General features: G+C 39.6%; 1 long non-coding RNA gene across 1 annotated transcript in view; it reads right to left on the bottom strand.

Annotated features, from left to right (window-relative positions):
- The window catches only part of LOC142451121 (uncharacterized), a 39,153-nt gene extending 26,150 nt beyond the window's left edge, over positions 1–13,003 (bottom strand). Inside the window, exon 1 of the long non-coding RNA XR_012784972.1 lies at positions 12,886–13,003. This is a non-coding gene — a long non-coding RNA (uncharacterized LOC142451121). The remainder of the gene's footprint in view (positions 1–12,885) is intronic.
- Positions 13,004–15,818: the final 2,815 nt, after the last annotated feature.

The following is a 15,818-nucleotide window of genomic DNA, read 5'->3' as shown; positions in this document are numbered from 1 at the left end:
CTGATAACTACTTTTAATCACTCTCAAACAAGCTCTGATAACTACTTTTGCTGTGTCCCATAGGTTTTGGTACGTTGTGTTCTCATTATCATTAGTTTCTAAAAACGTTCTAATTTCCTCTCTATTATGGTCAGAACCCACTCATTCATTGTTAATAGTCAAATTGTTTGTACTTATTTTTTATCGTCATTTTGTTTATTTCCAGCTTTATAAAATGGTTGTCCGAGAGGGACATCTGAGTGATCTGTGTGGTTGAATTTACTCAGGCTCAACTTGTGCCCCAGCATTTGGTTTATATTTGACTAAGACCCATATACACTTGAAAAGAAGGTGATTTTTCCCCCTGCATTTTATTGGAGAGCTCTATAAATGTCTAGCAGGTTGAGTAATCTAATTGTGGTGTTTAGCTCTGTCACTTCCTTGTTGAGTTTCATTCTTGTTGACCTATCTTTCTCTGATAGTGGTGTCTTAAAGTCACCCACTCTCATTTTTGGGTCTGTGATTTCCGTTTTAATTTTTTGAAGAATTTCTTTGACAAATTTAACAGGTTTCTCATTAGGCGTGTATATATATTTATTATGCTCTATTGTTCTTTGTCTACTGATGCTTTTAGCATTATATAGTGACCATCCTTATATCTTGGTATGATTTACACCTTGAGATTTTGTCTAAGATTAGGATTGCAACCCCTGCTTATTTTATGCTGCCATTTGCTTGGTGTATTTTTTGCCAGTCTTTTAATCTTAGCCTATTTTTATCTGCGAGCTGAAGGTGTTTCTTGCCGGCAACAGATTGTTGAGTTACGTTTTATGAGCCAGGCTGGGAGCCTTTGTCTGTTAATGGTGAATTCAGACCATTGACATTCAGAGTTATTACCACCAATTGTGGATTAATTTTTGTCATCCAGTACCTTTTATGTTGGCTGTTTTCCTATCTCCCCACATAACACTGTGCTGAGTATGTGCGTGTGGACTTCATTCTCTCCTTCTTTTCACCATTGAAGCAATGGTATCTTGGTGGTTGTTTTCGGCTAGTCGACTTCCAGGTGGGTTTGTGCTATGTGGTGGTATCCTATTTGTACTTGGCAAATGTTGATCTTCTGACCACAGTGAGTTGGCAAGGATTTTTCAAAGGGTTGTGTGCCTTGAAACATATTCTTTGTGTTTTATCTTGTCTAGGAAGACTCTTATCTCTCTGTCTATCTAGATCAGTGGTTTTCAACCTTCCTGAAGCCAAAACCCTTTAATATAGTTCCTCATGTTGTGGTGACCCCCCAAACTATAAATTTATTTTCATTGCTACTTCATAACTGTAATTTTGCTACTGTTATGAATTGGGAGACCCCTGTGAAAAAGTCGTTCAACCTCCAAACAGGTCGTGACCCACAAGTTGAGAACTGCTGATCTAGATAGACCATTTTGTAGGATAGAGGATTCTTGGTTTTGCATTGTTTTCTTTCTAATTTAGGAAGTTGTTCCTCCGCTCTCTCCTCTTCATGATATCTGCTGATAGGTCTGAGCATATTTGTACCTGAGTACCATTGTAGGTAACTGCCTTTATTCTCAAGCTGCTATTATGAGTTTTGTCTTTTCTTCAAAGTCGAATAATTTAACTATTATGTACCTTGGTGATTTCTCCCTGAGGTTATTCTAATTGGTGTCTACTTTGCCTCTTGTATTCTCGTTCATTAAATTGGGTAAATTTTCCCTCAGGAATCCTCTTGCTACTTTAGCTGTTGACTTCTTTGTTGTACCTTGTTTTGGTATTCCTATAATTTGAATATTTTTCCTCTTCATAACATCTGTCATTGAGTTCTTATTTCCTTCCACCTCTTTGATTGTTTTATTTCACTGTCTTTCCCATTTGTGGAAATCTGCCTGATTGTCCTCAAGATCACTGGTATGATTCTCTGCCTCTTCTAGTCTGTTATTGAGGCATGTTATCTTGTATTTGCTTCTGTTACTTAATCCCTTAACTCTTATATTTCCCTTTGGCGAGTGGACTTCAACTCATTGATCATGAACTTCATCTTTACAATAGTAGTTTCCTTATTGCTTATTTGTCCCTCATATCCTGTATGACTCCAAGAATCATTCTGAGGATTTCTTTTTGTGGCAGATCAATGTCTGCTTCATCTATGAGTGTCGTTATGTTTAGGACTATCTCTAACATTGCACTTTGTTTCTCTTGTTTTCTTGTTGAGGGTATTGAGGTAGGTTGCTGTTTGCCTGTCATTTTATTGGCACTTGGCACCATTTTCCTGAAATACATGAGGCCCCTGAGCTTTCTCTCTGTGTTGCTGGTATGTGTGATTGTGGAGTTTGCCTGTGGTCTACTGTATCTGGGTATCTGGTTACTACATAAGGAATGTGCCACAGCAGTTTGATAGCTGGCAACAGCAAGGGTGCTCAGTGCATGACCTTTAGCCAGTAACTGTGAGTATAATTCTGGACTATGCCAGGGCCTGCCTTTGGTGCGTCTTCAGGACTTATGTTGGCTGACTGGGACAATGATGGGCTGGGTTGCAATCTGGAGGGGCTACAAATCTGTGACAGAAACCATTGTTTTTCAAAGATATTGTAGGTAATCCCCAGGGTCAGTTGCTGCCCATTGGAGAGTTTGCAGAGCTTCAGCAGTGCCACAGGAAAGCCCATGTGCTGGGGGTGGACTGACAGAGAAGTCCCATGTGTAGGCCCATAGGGGTGATGCAAACCAGCAGAGAAACTGCAGGGCCACAGCCGTTGTGTAGGAAAACTTAGGGGCTGGAGGTGGCGCGGCAGAGAAGCCACGAGTCTGAGATAGACTCACTAGAGTGCCAAGTTGACCCTGTGGGATGATCTACAGAGGACGGTGGCTGGGTTCTGACTGCTGCTCTAAGAGTCGTGGTTACTAGCTGAAGAGGGATCTGGCCGCAGGCTAAAGGGTAGTAGATGGACTCTATCCAGTTATTGACATATTCTGTTCACAACTGTTGGAGCTCTGCATGGATGGTAAGTAATTGAAACCAGGGTGCAGGAGCCTGAGCTATGTGTGGGTGACGGGTGGGGGTGGGTTCCATCTGTAGCTGGTATGGCCATGGGCTGGTGGTTTGGGGCAGGGGCATTAGCTGAGGGGCTTGCTTCAGGAAGACTGTGGACAGGGTCTAGCCCCAGTTGCTGGGACTGTGGGTTGGTGGTGAGAGGGTACCAGGTATGGCAGCAGGGTGCGGCATGGGGATCAGGGGGCTGCTCGTGGAGGTGAGTGTTGTGGGTAAACTTCGGGCAGAGCTTAGGCATTCCAGAGTGTGGCTAGCTAGGAGGGGACGTCAGCTCCCTGGCCTAAAGAGTACTCTGGATTGCTACAGGAGTTAATTCACTTACCTGGATCCCCCACTCTGTCTTCTATTCAGTGAATTTACTGATCGCCATGGAGCTCTCAATGCAAGCTGTTTACCTGGATGCCATCTTGTCAGGTGTACCCCTATATTTCTTTCATTCTCCGGTAATTACATTGACTTTCTTTGTTTTGACACTTAATCTCGCTCCTACTTTAATTTGTTCCGATAATTCTGTTACCCTTTTTTCTGTCTCACGACTCGTATTTGTAAGACAGAGTCAAAGTGGCTCAGTTCATATCTTTGAAAAAATGACCTACACATCCAATCCTGTATCTGATGACCCTGGAAGCAGTAGCCATGGTTGCTCGGGTAACTGAGGCTGAGTAGGTGCTAATGGAGCAGAGGAGGAATGGTGTGAGAGGAAGAAAAGGCACTCACTTTGGGTACCATATTCAACTGGGTACAAAGCACCGAGTAATCAGGATATAATATTCTAAAAACAAAATTAGTACAAACATACATACTTAAGATATTAAATTTTAAATGAAGGATGTTCTTTGCTTCATTTTGTGAATCCTATGTTATGGTGCAGTAGGGAGAGTTGTTTTGAATCGATCTAAATTTCCTGATCCCCATGACTGTTCCCTTCCTTAGTGATGGGTTTGTAAAGGTCCACAATGATGTTGGAATATATCAAACAATGCAAGCTATATATGCATTCTTTTCTTGAGTGTAGAGCTTTTATTAACCTTCTCCACTTGGTTCACAATATGGATAGAATAAGAGTAAGTCAGAAAGTATTTTTACTAGGGTTTCAGTTCACAGATACCCCCCAGATACATTCTAAACAAAACCTGTTTAGACATGTCTCTGTGATCAGAGTATGATTGTATTCAAGCTCTCTTAGTAATACAGTTGACTTGCATTGATCAGGTACTTTCAAAAAATAAAAAAGATACAATTAAAACAGTGATTTCCAGAGGGATCTGTTGGATCAGTTAAATGTGAAGAAGAGTGTTCAGCTCAGAAGGTTATGAAAATTGTTTTGGTGACGTCCCAAGGGGGTAATCCTGATAGATTTTCTCGACTGACACAGAATAGTTACAATGTGCTAGGAAGAATTTTTTCAGAAAATTTCAAAAAGCATTACTGAGAAAAGGTTGTGCTGAGGGATTTTCCCCATCCTGACAATGGATCCATTCATTCTTGGAGGAGCACATGGGCTTCTCAAGAGAATTTCATTGGGAAACCTTACTCCATTCACCCACAGCCTGATCTTGCATTCAGACTTCCTTGTGTTTCCTGAACTAGAAGAGCATCTAGGAAAAAAATAATTTGTGCCTCTTGATCCAACAGTGCTACTTTGACATTATAAATAAATTTTAAAATTGGTTAGAAATATAGAAACTTCACTATCAGAAGTGCATACATCTATCTATATAAGATAGGCAGGATAAATATCTCCAAGGAGAAAATATTTGAACCGATGTTTCCGGGGGGACATGGGAGAAGGGGAAGTGGGGAAAACGAAGGGGAGATCCAACAAATCCAGGGACAAGGGAACAAGAAGTGATCTAAAATAGATGGTGATGAGGGTGTACAATGCTTGGTGGGGCCTGATTGAGTACAATGTGACTGAGAGTAATTAGTGAGAGCTGAATGAAGGATCTTACATGATAATGGGACAGGAGGAAAGAAAGCAGAAATAGGAGGCAAAATACATTTATAGAGGTATAAATACTGGCATGCACATATGTAAATATGTTAAAATATAACTTTAGGGATATATGTCTGTACATATATTTATATGTTTGTTAGGTATTATGGTAGCAGACAGACATTGGGCCTCTACTTAAGTCTTCCCTCAAGACAAGAAAACTTTGTTCAAATAACTTGGCATTCTATGATGCTCACCTTCCTGACACATCACTGAAGACAACATAGGTACATAAACAAATCTGGTGAAGAAAGCTGATGGTGCCCAACTATTAAAATATGTAGCATCTGGGGTCTTAAAAGCTTAAAGATAAACAAGTGGCCATCTACCTGAGAAGCAACACAGCCCACATGGAAAAAGTACACCAGTGTGTGTGATCATAAGGTGTGGACAGGATCAGGTATCAGGCATCAGAAGATCTAAAACAAAAAATTCATATTGATGTAAAAGAGGGGAACCAGAATGGAGAATCAAAGTCCATCTGTAGACAATTGGACATTTCCTCATAGAAGGGTCACAAGGAAGGGATGAGCCAGCACCAATGAAACACATCATACTTTTATTTCCTGAATGCTTCCTGTACTACCCCCACCCCAATCCCCTTCCACTTTCATGACCCCAGTTTTACCTTGCAAATCCAACTTGATCAGAACATGTACACTGGTACAGATTAATACTCTCAACATGGCAATGATCAACCTATTACCCCCACCCCCCCTCGCCCCCTCGCCAAGGGGAATAAACAATAGAAACATGGGTAAAGGGAGAAAGGGGACGGTGTAAGACAGGGGTGTCAGACTGGTGGCCCATGGGACACATGTGGCCCCTGAGGTAATTTTCTGTGGCCCTCGATACTCAGAAATAAAATGAAAATAGAAAAAAAAATATATATGAAGAAAATAGCACTTAGGAAGATCGAGGCAATTTTGTACACACAGTTCCATCATTAATCCTTTAACTACTGAAGATGAGTCTACATGTGGCCCAGTGCCTTTCCTGGGGGCCTGTGGATGTGTATAAATGTGCTGACTCTGTTCCAGCGACATTTGGAAGTGATCTGTCTGCCACTCTCAGTGTCACCTAATGTAAACATATCCTAGTAGCAAAAAAGTTAAAAAGAGCACTCTGGGTGGTGCTGTTATGAATCATACCTAGCGGCAGTGCTAGTTGACATTTTAGAGGGAAGCCATTACGATTGTGCATCACGTTTGTCAGCTGTCCAACATTTCGTGTTCTTTTATTAGTTACTTTGTTATATTTTCTGGTCACAACATAAGAGGTAAGTGAAAACTAGTAGGAGGAAAGTGCTGGCAAATTTCGGGTGAAAAATAATAATTTTAAATTTATAAATATTTTAAATAAAATAAATGCTTAAATAAAAGCAATTATATAGTGTTTTAACTATCCTATCCATATTCCTGAATCCTCACTTCAAAATATAAATTTAACAAAATTTGTAAATGTGATGTGGCCCGTGTGAATCTTGCCTGTTGCACCAACTGGCCAGTGTTGTAATTGAGTTTGACACCCCCTGGTGGAAGATATGAAAATAATAATAATTTATCATTTATCAAGGGTTCATGTGGGTGGGAGAGTTGGAAGGGGGGAAGAAAAAGGAGGAGCTGATACCAAGGGATCAAGTAGAAAGCAAATGTTCCGAAACATTTGTATGATGGCAGCAAATGTACAAATGTGCTTGATACAATGGATGTACATGTGGATTGTTATGAATTGTAAGAGCCCCCAATAAAATGATGTATTAAAAAAATAAATCGATAGATGATTTAAAATAAAAAACAACAAGAAGAAAAAGAAGTGCATACACCTAAATGGAAGATATATTGAAAAACAATGGCTTCATAATTTGGTATTTGTGTTTAATAATAATGTTTATGATTTTGCAGCAGTATGTTTGATTTATCCCTTGTTTGGTAAGTGGAGTCTCTCAGCGGTACAAAAAGTTAACACACACACACTCTTACCTGCTAACCAAACAGGTGAAATATCAACTACCCAATGGTGCCTTGGAAGAATGACCACATAATATACTTCAGAAAAATCAGTTGTTGAAAACCCTATGGCGTACAGCTGTCCTCTGTCCTCTGTCACCCAGGAATCAGAATTTAGTCAATGGTGGCTGGTTCTTTTCAATTTTTTTCCATTCTATCTCAGACTTCAGTATGTTTTGTTATGGCATAGATATTGAATAATCCATTCATGTTTGAAAGAGAGCAGTAACTCTGGTTGTCACAGGGCAGGGCAGATAATGACAGATATTGCTGGTATGTTAAGGGGATGAGCAGTAACCCCATGCAGGTCAGTGCCATAGTAACAGAAGCAATCCTTGTGATTTAGGCGCTGAATTGAATGAGAACTATGGAGTGAACTAATTAGGAATCCTTATTAAAATCAACTCTTAGTAAGATCATTCTTTTAATGCTCACTCACCATGTGTGATAGACAGGTTTATTTTGCCAGCCTGGTCAATAGGAACATGTGGGATTAATAAGATCGCAGTCTGATTGGAGGGCAAAGAGATAAATTGCTAGGCAAGCTCTGTCTCTCTCTCTCTCTTGCTCTATGATGATTGGATCAGCATATGACTGCTAGTTCTGTGCCTCAACTTGTGAGCTACACTACCTGTGGGACTGCCAACCTATAGATTGTGTCGCTAGAGCTTAAGGTTCCTTTGAGACCTGCTTCACCATGCTTCTGGTATATACATCATTTGATCTTGGCACTGTCAGAACGTTCCTAAAGGTGAGGTTCAGATGATGACTCAGGAAGAAGTGTGCTATCCTCATAAAGATCTGCTCAAGTTTTCTACTGTGTACAAGCAGAAGCCTGAGGAATATCCCTGGCAATGATTACTAAGGGCGTGGGATACTGGTGCAAGGAATGTGACATTAGAGCAGTCTGAGTTTCCTGATATGGGGCCTCTAAGCACAGATCCTTCCTTCAGTGTCTCAGCAAGAGAGGTTAAGAGAGGATCTAATTAGTTATGTGGTTGGGTCAGTGAAGTATGGGCTGCCAGAGGGCCTACATTAGGCTAAATTGAGGTACCTGATCTATGTTGGCATCAACTCGATGGCAGTGAGGTGTTGTTGTGTTTTTTTTTTTGAATGCTAGGAAATTAAGACAGCATATCTACCACACTTACTTATGAGTCACACAGCAATAAAAGAAGTCATATATTATTTGGGTGATAGAAGGGAATGTGGCATATATGGGTATATGACAGTTACTGGAGCAGTTTCCATGAATATAATAAAGATTTCCAGGAGGAATATATAGGAATCACAAGTGGTATTTCACACCAGCCATAAGGGAAATTAAAGTATACAAACTATGTTTTTTACTATAAAGGACATTGGATATAAAAATGCCTTATCAATGAAGCATTTGAATAAGTCTGGAAAATTAGCACATGTGCAACAAAAACAACCTTTGTAGCTCTCAGTTTACTCAGTTGGTACGGTGTTTATGTTATTGGGGTTATCAATGGAATGAATCTATGGAGGAACTTTTTGTTACACCCTAAAGCCTAAGACAATGGAAAAGCTCAATATCAGCAACTAAAACCAAAATGGGGCCAACTGTAGATGAGAGATCCATGACTCATCTATACATCCAGGTTAAAGCTGAACAATTTTAAAACAAGTCCACAAGAGTCAAAGTATGGCCTTCCATATATATCCCACCTGAATTTTGAGAACATCTCAAAAAGCACATTGGACACATTGAACATTAATGACAGACGACATGATGAGCTGTAGAATGATAGCAGGAACATTATTTATGAAGAAAGCAAAATGGTCATTAATAAGACAGGAAAGAAAAAAAAGATCAAAGTGGATGTCCGAGAGACATTGAAGCTTGCTCTTACTCCTAGCGTGGCTAAAGCAAATGGAAGAAATGATGACATCAAAGAGCTGAAGACATAAATCGAAGTAAGAAGCATTTCATCTGCCTGAGGGATCCTATATTCCCACTTGTGGGTGCTGGGACCACGTGCCCAATCCTCTCCTATAGTTTTTGTGTAAGCCTGGGCTTCATGAGAGAAAACAGAAACAGTTTGAGGGCAGTAATAGGGGAACTCTTGACTGGAACTCTTGCTGGGCTGGGTAAGAAGTGCCGGGGTGCAGTGTCAGGGTAGACTTTCCTAACTCCTGAGACAGTCTCTCTTGGAGACCAGTTCAGAAACTGGCACACTCAGGAATAAGTCTGAAGCCCTGGATTTGGGTGTAAGCCTTCTGGACCCAGCTTCAGGACGCGTTCCTAGTTTCATATGACCAGCTGGAAGAGAAATTCGACCTTTACAAAAGCAATCTGTCCTCTAGTTTTCGTAAAGGCTCAGACCTGGAAATGGATCTCACATCTAAGAATCAGAAGACCAGTTTTCTCTAACGTTCGGAGATTGCTATAAAGTCCTGATCTAAGTACAAAGCGTTTTCTCCCCCCACCCACCTTTGAATTTAATTGCATAATTACAGAGGAATAAATTATGATTGGGACTATCAAAGTGGGCTTGAGGCAAATGTATAATCTGGCCTTTTGGCTGCAGGATCTGAGTGGAGGATTAAAATGAGGGAGCCCACAGTGCCTCCTCTAATTTGGGGCCAAACATTTACGAAGGAAAGGCGCTCTCTCTCGGCTCTGCAACAATGAGAGTGAAGTAAATACACTTGGAAAGAAAATCGTCTAGGAGCACCAATCAGTGTTCTTTTTGTTGTTTTTTATTACTTTACCAAGCAACTATGTTACCCACGTTTTATAGGTTTTCTTTTTGGTTTAAGAGGGAGGAATTGCTTTTCTACTTAAAATACATATTCTTAGATAAAAGTCAATTGGGGAAGTTGATGTTTGTCTCCTCTCTGTGAGTGCCCATCTGTGCTAGCTTCGCTAACCATTGCCCTTCAATCACCACAACACAACTAGAATGAACACCTATAAGGGAGGCCTATCAAGAAGGACACTTCCACTTTGAGAGGAATTAAAACACTTTTGTGATTGTGAGCTGGAGAAAGTGCACATGATTTTATGTGCATATAAAATAATGTAGACTTTAGAGATAAATGCTACCATATAAGCCTTTTGAGACTTAAAATATGTAAATTATTTCTCGGTTGTTTCTTCTTAAATGTATTTTCAGGCAGATTCAGTACTGAGATTGCACTCTAATACAAATAATCAAATTTAAATATAAGGGCCCCATTATTTTGGGCAATGTCAATGAAAATATTTGTCTTCTTGAGTATTAAAAATGAATTTATCCTGGCCAATAGATTGTAAATCATTAACATAATAGTCGGTGCTGAAATAATCCTTTACTTTTAATAAGCTCACAGACTCAGTGGTAACAACATGGCCGACATTAGTTGTTTCTTAGGGTACTGTATCTAGTATGTATGTAGATCACAGTAATAAGAATGTTAGATAAAGGTCATCCTATATGTTCAGATTTGTTTTCATGGTGTTTTTAAAATTATTTATACATTATGTGTTTCTTTCTATGTCATACAGCTATTTGGAGAATGATTTTGAAATGCTGTGCAATATGTTAAGGATTTTAGGCCACTTTTAGTTGTTTTGTTAATCTTAGTCAAGCTGCAATGAACATCTCTGAATGTAAAACTTGCCCCTCACTTCTCATTATTATCTAGCTATAGATGCCCAGAATTACTAGATTACTGCCAGCATTTAGTGTGGAGCATATCCAAAGGGCTTTCCCACAAGGTTTCCCTGCATGTCTGTGTTCTGTAGTCGTTGACTGAACAGCCCCTGTCCTATTGAGGATGGTGAGTTAAGTCACAAGGAAGGGGTTTCAGCCTACTTACCTGCCTCTCTAACATCAACGTCTCCTAGGTGTGGAGCTAACACAGTTGTATTTATAAGACTTCCACCGTGATTTTAATGTTCTGTCATAGAGGAGAATCATTTGAGGGTCTCCTACATACCTTTGAAGTCTGGAGACGGCACACAGCTGCCTTAACTTTTATCCCCAGATACAACTAGTCAGAAAACGGAATCACTTTGTATTGTTCACAACCATATGCAAAATGGAACTGATCTTTCTTCTTCTTCTTGTTGTTCTCTGTCACTCCTATGTAACGATGAGTTCATTCTCTCAACCCTTACTTTTCTTTTAACCATGCTGTAGGCACTACTTTGGAGCAGCTCCATCTGGACCTGTTGACCTGTGCCTAGTGTCAAGGGCATAAGAACATCTGACTGTCTACATTTCACAGGAGCAGAGTTGGATGTCCCTTGTCCTTTCTCAGAGGTTGATTCTATTTGCCATGAAGAAAATCTCAGAGTCACTACTCTACTAATTTTGGAACTGGTTTATCTTTCTTCTTTCCTGTCCCATAATTACCTTTTCTGAGGACATTCAATCAAGTATGACTATCAGCCCTCCTGTCCTTGAGCAGGGTCATACTAAAACCCTTTGGACCTTTATCTCTGTCATTTTCATAAAACAACTGATAGTATCATCATCCCACAGAGTCTGGTTGAAGTTTACGTCATTGTTAGCTGACCATGAAATTATTGATGATAATGTTAGTTTATTTGTTTAAGGGTATTTACCTGTCAGTGAAATTTCCTGAGAGAAACAAATGACGAATTGAAAGGATCATGTTTTTGAAGGTCATATTTCATAAATTGGTAGTCAGGTTAAGATTCAGGGGAGACTTTTTGATAAAAAATGACCCCTACAATCCCATCGAGGAAATGAAAGTTTGACATACTAATGGATGTGACTCCCTTGGAGTCACCGCTACTCACTTGAATCCCAGTTCAAGTTTGTTGAAATTGTAATGGTAGTAGGCGTTTTCATGTCACAGCGTGCCACGTTACAGTATGGTGTTTGTTCCTTCTACATGGCTCATAAAGTAAGATTCAAGTCCTTTTTAACACATACAATATTGTGCTTTTTAAGTGATGTGCAATCTAACATTTCACAACCTGGTGAAACATTCATCTCCTTTGCACAAATGAAGACCCAGAGACTAAGAACAGAGCTACCTTCAAACCCAGGTTCATGGCACACTGTCCGAACTCAGGAACTCCACCTGTGTGGCTTTAGACTCTCACTGTGGGAAGAGAATCCCAAACAAACCCATTTGTGATTTTTTGTTTTTGTCTCACACTCACCTTCAAGGACTTCAGGGAAGTTTATCCTTGAGAATGAAGGAGACATACACAGTGAAGTCAACATGTGGAACTACAGATAAAGTGTAGCTACTGAGCAGAAGAATCTCCTCAGGCCAGTTCTTTCACTTTCCCTAGTTAAGAACCTGATAGCCTCAAGGTAGAGACTCCTTTGTGCAAAGAATAAAGAAACACATTCTTCCCAGACACCAAGACATAATGAGTGGAGCAGACATCAGCATCTCTGTTGAAAGACCCACCATTTCTGTTTGTGGTGGCAAGAGAAACCCAGAAAGGTTCTAAGAAGCTACCATACTTTTAGCAGGCATCTGGGATTTCAGACAAGATCATTTACCCAGAAAACTGCCTTCGGTTTTCAGCTTGGTAACCATGGACACTAGCCAAAAGTGCTTTTGGCCCATGCCCATCCTTTCTAGATTTCTTTAAAAAGTCAGGGAAGGTGTGAAGGGAAAAATACATTTTTTTCCCTTTATGGTAAATTGAATAAAAATAAAAATATCTGCTTTATTGGTGGAAATGCTTGAGTAAGTACAAAGCTCTGTTTGTATGGATAGAAAGAAAGTTATTTGATAAATGTAAAAAAAATAAAAAGAAAGCACAAAACTCTTTTTTACTTATTAAAGTGGGTTGAGACCTTACCCTTACAGTTCTGAAGCCAGGCACACAGATTTTAGCTTACCTTCTCTGGTCTGGCACCTTCCACTTTCTGGCAGTAAGTTTGGCTTCTACAGTGCGATTTTAAAGAGAGGGCTGCGTGTGATTCACTGTGCCTTTATGAATAACATCCTCAGAGAATTCCAGGCCGCATTCAGATCTCTGCCTGTAGCAGCCACAGGGCACTGCTGTATGGCTAAGCTGTTCCTTGCAACAGAGGATTCTGACAGATCATAATTCTTCCAGCCTATAGCAGTCATCGCCTTTTTTCCCCTCTTCTTCAGGGCGATAGTCCTAAACTTTTCATTTCAACCACCTCTCAGCTGATTTGTATGCTTATTGAGAAGTTTCAAATTCATCTTGATCTGAATTTTGTTCCTTTGCTGGGAAATGGGGTACCAAGGCATAAGAGTTGAGCTCATCTTCAGAGAAGGAAGAGATGGTTAATTAGAGAGATAGATGAATAAAAGAAAGGAGAGGAATCACTAATAATTATCTTCATCTGGTATTTCCTCCCAGTCTAGTCTCTCCTTAGTGAATGTTACTGTCTGTGGCCAATCCAGATCTTGGAGAATCGACTGGGGTAACAGGCCCGGCGGGACACACCCAGAGTGAACCTAGCTGCTGGAATGAGGAGCTTTCCTTGTTGGTCTGTCTGCCAATGGGTAGAAGCAATTGATTGGAAAATCAAACGGGAGCTCACGTTTTTCCTCCGCAACAGAGACCACCAAAGCGGAGGAAAGCCATTAATCTTTCCTGTGTTAATTGAGAACACTGGACACCATTATGGAACCATTTCCCTTGGAGGCACCACTACTCATTTGAATCCCAGTTCAAGTTTGTTGAAATTGTAATGGTAGTAGGCGTTATCATGTCACAGCGTGCCACGTTACAGTATGGTGTTTGTTCCTTCTACATGGCTCATAAAGTAAGATAAATTTTGAATGAGCTAAGGTATAGAGTAGACTAAAAAGGCTATATGAGTGTGTGTGTGTGTGTGTGTGTATATATATATATATATATATATATATATATATATATATATAGAGAGAGAGAGAGAGAGAGAGAGAGAGAGAGAGGTGGGGGTGTTCCAATTACAATAAAATGGCTGATAAATTAGTAAATTCACCATGCTTTAAAGGCTCAAGGTTTTCATTCACACTATGTTTAGACATGCTAACTCATTTATGCAGAAGAAATAAAACTCTTAGGACTATCACATATTCCGTGTTTTGGAGAGCAAAGGGATTTTGCTTTCTGACTTTTTAAAGTCAGAAATATTTCTGAGGGAATTATTTTTTATCTCCCCAGAGTTCATTCTGATGCAGAAATTCAGAGTTAGCTCTTAGCAAAATTGGTAGTCAAATTCATTTTCAACTTTAAGTCCACCAAATCTTTCCTTTTAAAACTACTCTTCTACTGTAGTTGACAAAGATATTATCTACACCAGGATAATATCTCTGTTTGGCTTTATTGGACAATGCTAGTGCTTGGGTCTTTCATATTTTTCACTCTCCCCTCGCTGTCTGTATCAACTGTATAATTCACTCCTTCAGAAACAGTAAAAATCGAAACTCACTGCCATCAAATCAATTCCAACTCATCATGATCCTGTGGGACAAGAGTCAACAGCCCCTGGGGGGAAGAGATTGCGCTTCAGTGAGCATCAGCCATTTCACCAGCAACAACAGAGAATCCTTATACTTATATATGATACTGTTTACAATTTAGAATTCTGTATGTAGCCAAATGGTCGATCAAATGAGAAATAGTCATTAAATTCTTCTTTAGATAAGCACAGGCCCCCAGTGCTTGTTTTCTAGGGATCCTCAGGAAGTTGTTGAACATGCATATGGAGCTGCTTGAAGAAAAACAACAACGAGGGACTTAAACAAGAGAAGCAAGGTGTTAGTTATCAAAACCACAGCATTAGAAACAGGAAAAGCACTAGCATCTTGTCCCAGACTCATCGCTTCACAAAGCTCTAGAACAGTGGTTCTCAACCTGCCTAATACTGCGACCCTTTAATACCGCGACTCTCATGTGGTGGTGACCCCAACCCCAAAATTATGTTTGTTACTACTTTATAACTATAATGTTGCTACTGTTATGAATCGGGTGACTCCTGTGAAAGGGTCATTTGACCCCCAAAGGGGTCTCAGCCCACAGGTTGAGAATCATTGCTCTAGAAACTCCAGTGTGAAGCAGAATAACAGAGTTCTCTAGCTATGGGTTGAAAATCTTGGGGTTCTGTTAGAGGCAAAAGGTTAGAAAAATAAATATAAGTCATTATAATTTGATTTCAGGAACATCTTTCTTTGACTGGCCTATGCTTATGCTATTGTATTATGATAAATATATAAATATATATATTTGTATGCACATGTTTAGGGTGTATAAAATAGAAATATAAACATCATCCCTCATGTTGAGAGAGGAATCATTTTCATATTAGCACAATAATGCAAAGGATGTTAATTAGTTTTAAATGTCAAGAATCAACTTATAAAGAAATCACATAATTATTTAGCAGATGATAAATGGTTATGCTTAACAAGGAGGGGAAATAGAAGCAAGTATTAGAGTGCCGATATATTCATATCACTGCTAAGGAAGTTGAAGTATTGTTTTGTGATTCAAAGAAGCTGTGGATCCAGATTTGAAAACCTTATGATGTACAGTACTCTTTCACAACTCATGGGATCACTGTGAATTGGAATCACTTGAAAGCATTTTTTAATTTAGATGGGAAAGAGATTAAAAGACATAATTAAGAAATGAAAGAGAATCTTGACAAAGATCAAATAAATTTAAATTTTCCTGAAAGGGGTATAACTAACTCACTGCCATTGAGTCAAGTCTGACTCATGGTGACCTTCTAGGACAGAGTAGAACTGCCCTGGGGGTTTCCAAGACTAACTCTGTGCTGGAGTAGAAAGTCTCATCTTTCACCTGCAG

Source organism: Tenrec ecaudatus, chromosome 6 (genome assembly GCF_050624435.1).
Source record: "Tenrec ecaudatus isolate mTenEca1 chromosome 6, mTenEca1.hap1, whole genome shotgun sequence".
NCBI lineage: Eukaryota > Metazoa > Chordata > Mammalia > Afrosoricida > Tenrecidae > Tenrec > Tenrec ecaudatus.
The sequence above is the reverse complement of the archived record's forward strand: the minus strand, read 5'-3'. Positions and strand labels throughout refer to the sequence as shown.